Consider the following 7388-nt stretch of genomic DNA (forward strand, 5'->3'; position numbering starts at 1 on the left):
AATCAATATTAATATTATTATTATTCATTTTATTATTGTTTCTATTACTATTACTATTAAAATTGTACAGAAATTATATACAAATTATGGAATTGTTTAAGCATTAAAGATCTAATTTGAGTTTAGGACTTTTATTTCTGATTTGTAACGTTATTATTATTGTTGCTATTGTTATTGTTATTATATCGATTGAAAAATGTGGAACACTCGGTACATTAATTACGCTCAGTCGTTTTCGATCGTAGCTCGTTTCTGCTTGATATCTTCCATTCCTCGTGTATTTTACGTCATGACAAGATTACGTCACGATGTATCTTGAATATGTTATCGTCCACCAAGTGTCTCATAATATCCTGCGCGATGAACGCCAATATCAGAAGGAGGAATGTTCGTATTGTATTGGTATCGAGCTTCTTTGGCATTTCGTAATGTTAAAATGCTTAACATTATGAAGATACTTGGATATTTTTATTTAAATTTTTAAATTTATATTTAATTTCATACATTTCTGAATCGCAAAAGGCTTCGACCATGATGACTGAATAAATTAAAAAGATGGTTAAATGAATTACAGAAGTGAATAAATTAAGTTGAAGAAATATGCTTGTATACATACTTGAAGATATAATTCTATTAATTCAAATATATATTTTAATCAACAACTCTCACGAAAAATAAAGTTTGTCTTCATAATAATAATTTAAAGTAATAATCGTTAATGAAGTTTTAATATTTTTGGTACGTTTTAATATCTTTGACGCACAAGAATTTTTCTGGTCTGAAGAATTTGCCTCTGAAAAAATTATTTAAAAAATTATAGCAAAACACAAAAAAAAAGAAAAACAAAGTTTGCTGAAATATATGTATCTAAAAATTTAGCTAGATAAAAAAAGAGGAAAATAATTTTGCTTATTAAAATAATTATATAAGACGCAAGTATAATGAACAGGGAAACATTTTAAATTTGGAACTGACGTTACCTATAAAAGTCTTGACGTTATCTAGAAAATTTTTTTCTTTCATAGCATTTTATTATTCAATTTTATTTCAATACATCTTATTATTTCAATTCGCAGATTTAGGCGACAATCTAAATTCGAAATTCTATGAGCCACTAAAATGCATTGGCCTTCACACATTAGAATCGTACGTGATTGCTTCTAAATGTCGATAAGCTGATATAGAGTTGCTTGCTATGTATATCACGCCCGAGTTGCCTATCCATTTATTATTCAGCGTCTATAATTTTTTCCCATTCTTTTATGATTTTAGTTCTCTTTCCTGGATTCTCTCGCAATTCTTCAGATGTTGGAAGTCATTCATGAGAACAATTATCTTGATTCATTAATTGTCGTTTATAAGAACTCGATTATGAATAAGATTACAAAAGTTTTGAAATCCTCGACTCTTCCAAAAACTCCGTATTCTTACATTCATATTTCTCAATTCTTCTTGTGTTTCTGAAAGAAGCAGAAATTAAGTTATAATATTTAGCTTAATATTAATCCGATGATGAATATTAAATGTTGAAATATATTTTAAATTCGAAAGATTTTAATATTGCATTAAATCAGCACGTATTCTTCAAGACATTTCTTATATTTTTTCTTATGTTTATTTATATTCCGCTTCAAGTAGTGTCAAACATCTACATGTTTATGAATGGTTTATAAACGATTCGGTTCGATTCAATTCGATTGAACAATGTATTCGGATATTGAATCAATTTTATCAACTTCTGACGTCGTTCTGTCATTATTCTTACGTATAGTTTTTGATGTTTTTTTGATGTAATGTCAAAAGCAGGATTGGGGAAGATAATGTTTTTTTTTTTAACTGAATAAAGTTAAAGTTAATGGCTTTACAAAATTAATAAAGTTAAGTTAAAAGGAATAAAAAATTAACGTAAGTTAAGTCAATTATATTGAATTAACTTAAGTTAAAAAAAAAGTTAATTTTGAAAATAATTATTTTTTTGATCAAAATGTTCTAATTTTTTTTAAAATAAGATTATATAACTACAATATAGATTAAGTAAATTAAATGTTTAATTTTTTTATTCACATGTGATATATTTGCATTGGACGCTGATGTGTTTAAAGCGCATGAATGGCTTCGGCCATGACATCAACGCGATTTGCGACTTGCAGATAGCGAGATAGGTTTTTAGGTTTTTATTTTTTAATAAGTCTTAAGCCATAAGAAATTGACCAATTACAATCAAATGCGAGAAGAATATTTGACTGTAATTGGTCAATTTCTTATGACTTAAGGGTTAAAACATCTATTGTAGTTAAAACATCTATCTAAGCTTATGGCATAAAGCAAAACCGCATAAATCAATCAGAGGGCTTTATTAGCATCTTAAGAAATTACTTAAGATGGTCTTAAAATATAAACAGTTTACGAAATTACGAGTTTATGTCCTTAATCTTTTTATATCTTATTATTTTTCTAAGATATTTAAAAGAGATAAAAAAATTTTTTAACTTAAAAGAAAAATTAAAAAGTTTACATTCAAAAGTAAGTTAAAATTAATGCTTCAGCCTTCTTGCTCGAGATGATCGATGTTTTACTAGCGAACTACTTGCATGTTTGCTAGGTCCTCTTATCTTAAGAACATTTTAAATATTTATTTTTAATTTAAGTTAATCCATTAATTAATCCAGTTATAGCCATTTCAGATCACGATAATTGCCGCGACTTGCGAAATTTTTAATTGCTGAATTTGCGGAGATACCGGGGGCGCGACAGTTCACTTGATTACGACTCTGTCTGGTGAACGATTCTGCACACCGTGGTTCTATTAAAGACAATCATATTATATAACGTTCACGATCCCGCCAATTATTCTTTCTTTAATCATTGATCTAACACATAGCAAAGCTCGATATATTCATGCCGTTTTCTCGCTATTGTTTTTTCGCGAAGTTTATTCGGACTCAATTGCGTTTGCTTCTGGATTAATCCAGAAAGCTATGTTCTACATACAGTAGATAAAATAGTTGAGACAATAATGAGTTAGTTAATCTCTAAATTAAGCCGGTCAACAACCTTCAATGAAGAAATAAAGAAATAGAAATTATGTGCTCTTATAATTTCGATCCTGAAAATTTCTTTTTTAATTTTTTTATATAACTTTTATAGATTTCAAAATTTTTGTATTTTAGAAATTTTTTTTTTATAGAAATTGCTGTCTACATTAATAAAAAATTTCATATATGTGAATTCTGAAATATTCTATATTTTAGAATTGTTATGTAAATTATAGTTTTTCAAAACTATTTTCTGTATAATTTTAAAAAAATTTCTCAGATCTTTTATAAAAATTAAAATACTTTTCAGAAGTGAAAAATTGTATTTTTAATAAAATTTTTTTATATCTACTTTAATTTTAAAATAATTCGAGATTTTTAAGATTTATTATTTTATAATTTTGTAAAGAAAACTTATAAAAAATCTAAAAAAATTTTTATAAATTTAAAATAATTCTTAAAAATATGTGATAATATGAGAATTTTTTTCATCATCTTTACTGAATTGTTTATGGATTATTAAATTTCAACATAATTGCACATTCTATCTTTTTAGTAACATGTATTTAAATATATGTACATTATTGTGTAATTATTATGATGTAAAGTGAGTGCAAAATATTTAATGAAAATATTTAAAAAATATCATATTTTTAAAGAGTAGACATTATCCAGTGAAACATGATTCATTGAATTGATGTTGAATCGATATCGATGATTTCGACACCAATTCAACGTCGATTCAACGTTTAATTGGTTATTTCTTACTGAGAAATTAACAATTTATTCATAAAGAAAGTAAACTGTGTTTCTCAAAATTATATCTCAAAATTATCTATTCCAAAATTATATCTATTTAAAAAAAATCTATTAATTATAGGTAATGCATCATCTTAAAAATAAGCGGAAATTAAAAATTATATTTGTTTGGACGCTCAAAAAGTATAGTCAAGAAATTTCTAAAGTCAGGAATACAGCGAAGCTTGTTTGTTAATGTCAGAATATATTCATCGTATAAAATTGCTAATTAATGTTAGTTTTCTATAAACAAGGCTCCCTATAAAAAAATTTTATATGAATATTTTTTGCATTCACACATTGTATATATTATTTTCAAAGACATTCTCGTCGTGCATTGATTGACATGATTGAGTCATGATTTACATGATTTTTATATGATTATATGATGAACAGCATGATTCCTACTATCTATCTGGATCTCACTCCTAAAGATTTATTGGAAATGTCGCTCACATTTTACATGTCTCACGATTACAGACGCTTATCAGGCGACGCGACTCCATTAAATGTCTCGAGGAAACTTTTTGCCATTTCTTGATGCACGCGTTAATCAAATTTGCATAAAGCATTTTTATTGGTTCTTACGACAAATTGCAACATTTCACGCATTTAAGAAAATGACAATGGCTTCTTAGTAATCGCAATTATTTGTCAATATTTCTTTATATGTTGATTAAAAATTAACAATTTCTTTTTTTTATTTTCTCTTCATTACTTTTTCTCAATACATAGTTTACTGTGACTCATTGATGCAAACCGATTTGTATGTTGAAGATAATTCTTATCAACGAAACGTTTGTTTGTCCTGTCATCACGAACAATTTGTAACGCAATGATATGAAATGTTGTGACATAAGTCATCCAAAGTAATCGTGTCGATGTAAAGCGTATACAAAGTCCAGCCTTGCACCTGTTTCATTGTCCTCGCGGAGGATTTTTAATGTGGAACACTTCATTACATTGTCTGTGATGAAGGAATTTTTGATTATCATTTGCATGTTGAACCAAACCTCGATATGATAAAAATAATTACAATATAAGAGATTCGATTTATTTTTCAGATAAAAAATCTTTACAGATCTGAAAATTTTGTTGTACTATCAAAATAATTAATGTACGAAAATCAAGTATAATGAGCAATGCTGAAAAAAATTGTAACATTCTAGCAACCAGTTTGAACTTCTACATAATTATTCAGACAGTCCAACATTTATTTTTTGAGCTGTATTTGTATCTAACTAAATTTTTAGATACTTCAGCAAGAAATCGGAAATTTTTCCGCGTAGAATTTTATTTATCATTTTGCAATTTTATATATACAATATAAAAAATATTTGGATAAATTAAAATATAAAATAAATTTTTATTTAATTTATATATAAACATGCATAAAATTAAATTTGAACATTACATTTATATTGTATATACAAATTTATAAAAGTAAGCATATATAAATAAATTAAATAATTATGCATATATAAGTAATGTAGATTGATGTATAGATTATATACTAAAATATATATGTATATACATGCACATATATACGAGAGAAGAAAAATATGAGAAGTTTCAAATAGAATTTTATTTCAAACATCCGACGTAAACTGTAGATCGGCAAATCGATGTTTCGACTTTGCACTTTCTTATATTGGAATTTTAATTATTGAATCTAATTACTCTTTATAATGACATCATGCGGACAGCTTTGTCATCCCGTTATGTATATCACATTTTGGAAAATGTCTCAGGATAATCAGGCTTCATATGTGATTCATAATATTTTCTGGTAGTGAACGGGAGATTTTTTATCAGTCTTCCTTCAATCCTTTGATCAGAATAATTTCTGAATTATGTAAAAATATTAAAAATCGCCTTTCTTTTTAGTTCAGACTTGCGAATATACACAGCAAGTCTGCAGAATTGTAGGTTGATGTAACTTTAGACGCTGATCGAAATTCTTAAGAAAGTATCATGATTTATTTTACATATTTATATACAAATATTTTAAAATAAGTCCAAAATTTCAGGTTTAATATAATCCAAAATTATTAAAAATTTGAACAGATTTCCTTTGAATTCTTGAACGCTTCGCTTTTATATATAATAAAAATTATACTATAAATTCAGAGGAGCAAAAATTTGCGCTGCAGCTCAGTCTTGAAAGAAATAAAATTGTCTCTTTTAATCTTCTTCCTGTAAAAATATTGCTCGTTTTCAATAATGTAGATTACAGAACTGAGTATGTGTATAAATTCACATTAAATATTATCACTGAAAATATTATTTAAGCATTAAGATCCAGAAGTTGAAGCTTTCGTTATTTGGTTGTGTATTTACATTTGCAATCTTACGACACTTTGTTTAATGTAGATTAACTTTAATACTTTTTAATTTTAATACTTTTTCTGATTTATAGAGACTTAGAATTAGACAAAGAGAAAATAAGCTCATTTTTATGAACCGAAATTAAAATTAATTTACATTAGTAGAAACGAGCATAAAAGGATTAAATTGTATTACGTAAATGTAAATTAAATCATTTAATTACACGTAAAGAAATGCCGAAACGGTTTTGTGAGATATATAACAGTTTTAAATATATATTTTCGAGTCATAAATAAGAAACGTAATTCTCAAAAGATTAGTTTAATTTATGATAATTAAACAACAATATTTTAATTAAACATAATGAAGATAACGAACTTTACACGTTATGATCTTATCTATTACTATTACTTTTATCTATTACTATTATTTTATTAATACTATTATTCCTTAGATGTTAAGCATAGTCACAGATTATCCGATCAGTGATCGATAAATTCTGTATTTTCCTTACGCGTCAAAATGTTAAATAGTTTTTCCTCTAGCGAGATTTATGAGTAAAATTGATTTTTCCACATGAAGTAAGACATCTGAAAGAACTTTGATAACGAAGCTTTTGTGTAGTATGTTACTAAATAAATTGCCTTTATTAAACTAATTGAATAATTACACTGTCTGATAAATTTTCACTTTTTCTTGCAACACGAGTATAAATATTCATTTCCAATGTATTTTTGCCTGCTAAATACAAATCTGTCGAAATTTGGATAATATAATTTTGAAAAATCTCAATTTTGAAAATATATGATGTTTTATAATATCAACATCAATTTTTTTCTAAATTTTGTTAATGTCACGCGAAAGCATTAATTCCTATCTTTAAAATGTATTTTGTTTTGGTAGGATTTTTAAAATTTTGAGATATAACAATTTAAAATGCAATACAAGAAAAAGATGTTTTCTTTCTTATACTGCATTATGTAAAAAATAAATATTTTCGTATTTGCATAATATAATCGAATGGTACTAAATTAAAAAGCCATATGATAGGAAAATTACAATTTTCAATTTAAAATTTAAGATTATAATTTTCATGCCATATTGAATTTTGACAATGAATATAAAAAATTAACTAATGAATTAGTTAATAACACATGAACTTTGATAGTAAAATATCATTTGTCTTCTATATCATATTTTATATAAATAGCATATATATATATATAT

The 7388-nt window shown here is 25.7% G+C and overlaps 1 protein-coding gene across 1 annotated transcript in view; it reads left to right on the top strand.

The window, feature by feature from the left end:
* Positions 1-7388, top strand: part of LOC108685349 (multidrug resistance-associated protein 4-like) — a 22006-nt gene that overhangs the window by 1079 nt on the left and 13539 nt on the right. The gene's annotated exons all lie outside the window — the stretch shown is intronic.

Source organism: Atta colombica, unplaced genomic scaffold (assembly GCF_001594045.1).
Source record: "Atta colombica isolate Treedump-2 unplaced genomic scaffold, Acol1.0 scaffold150, whole genome shotgun sequence".
Lineage (NCBI taxonomy): Eukaryota > Metazoa > Arthropoda > Insecta > Hymenoptera > Formicidae > Atta > Atta colombica.